General features: G+C 54.3%; 1 protein-coding gene across 3 annotated transcripts in view; it reads right to left on the bottom strand.

Moving 5' to 3' along the window:
* MAPK4 (mitogen-activated protein kinase 4) overlaps positions 1–1620 on the bottom strand; it is a 144967-nt gene that overhangs the window by 64524 nt on the left and 78823 nt on the right. The window lies entirely within an intron of this gene.

Raw genomic sequence — 1620 nt, forward strand, 5'->3', positions numbered from 1 at the left:
AGAGAGAGGGAGACACAGAATCCGAAGCAGGCTCCAGGCTCTGAGCTGTCAGCACAGAGCCCCACGCAGGGCTTGAACTTATGAACTGTGAGATCATGACCTGAGCCGAAGTCAGTTACTTAACCGACTGAGCCACCCAGGCGCCCCTCTCTGGGATTCTTTTCACTGAAGCTAGGCTGTTCCCACCGTATTAAGACGCGCTCACCAGGATTCTCTGATCCCACTTCCTGTCACTTGTGCTGGATGCTCTCCAACACTCCCACTAAATCTCCTCTCTGACATCTCTGTTCAGCCTCCTCACCTCCCGCCTCTGCACCTTTGCCGCAGTCCCGGGGTGCTGCCCTACTGTGGCCTGTCAGTCCAGCCTGTCTGCAGAGCTTGTGCATTCCATGTAAACACCCTGTTTGTGCCCCTGCAGCCGACCATGTTTGCACCCAGAGGTCACACTCCAGGGGCATGCACAGGTAGGGGTCCCTTCTGCCCCAGGCACCTCTCCCCTTTTCCACTCTCAATCCTGCTCCCATCTCTTCATTGAGCCATCACCTGTTGCTTAGCACCCACCGCAGGTCAGGCGCCATACAGGGTGAGGGGTATAAGGCGGACCCAGTCACAGTGGTTTGGCCCACAGGACCCCCAGTCCAGCGGGAAGGAAGTTGCGAAGGATTCATATAGGCGTCTGCATTGTGCTTTGTGAGCTCCGAGAAGGCAAAGTTCACTCCGAAGGGGGTGGGTGACATTCGGGCTTGGGTACAGTTGTTCTAGGAACACGGTGAGGATCGTGTCATCAGCAGATGGGCCGCATCTGCCTGGGATGTCGTGACTCAGGGATGACCACCCAAACCTGCATTTGTGGGGTGCAGTTCCTGGAGAGTGCTTGGACAGAAGTCTTTTAACTGGGAGACTGAAACGATCAGATGTATTTTAGAAATATTGGAAGCAGAAAGAGGATGGATTTGAGGGGTACAGGAAGTGGCGGAGAAGCATCTGGGAGCTGTGGGATGTCACTCAGTTGTTCACTCTGAGCATACTCCTTGAGGGGCGCCACGGTGATCTCTGCCTGCAGGGAAATGCTAGGGAAGGATCCTTGCACCCAGTGTGGGGTGGGGGCCACAGCTAGCGTTGGCAGGGTGAAGACTCCAGACACATAGGACATCTGGAGCCTAACCTAGGGCTGTGCAGATGAAGAAAGGCGGACTGATTGTGATATTTCTCACCTCCCTTATCATCACCTTCACCTGGTCATGGCCCTCACTGTGCTTTCCCGGGGAGGTGGCCTCCCCGTGAAACCTTGGAAGCGGGTAGAAAGAGAAAGAGCACATCCAGGCAGAGAGAGCATCCTGAACACGGGCACAGGGGATGAAAGGTCACCGAGACTTTTCCAGGCCATAGACCCAATCACTTTCTCCAACAGCTCAGGAGAAGATGTCAGAGCAGATCTTTGCACCTCGGAGCCTGGGTGAGCACGGCATTGAAGCTGGCACCACGTCCCTTTCCTCGGTTGTGTAGAGGGAGACAGGACACATTGGTCCACTCATCAAAGAGATCACTATCAAAGCCTTTTCTGCTTTTAGTTTTGTTTCAAAGAAATGTACTTGCCTTATAAAACCACACAGAGGGTAG

The sequence above is a fragment of the Suricata suricatta genome, chromosome 14 (assembly GCF_006229205.1).
Source record: "Suricata suricatta isolate VVHF042 chromosome 14, meerkat_22Aug2017_6uvM2_HiC, whole genome shotgun sequence".
NCBI classification, from domain to species: domain Eukaryota; kingdom Metazoa; phylum Chordata; class Mammalia; order Carnivora; family Herpestidae; genus Suricata; species Suricata suricatta.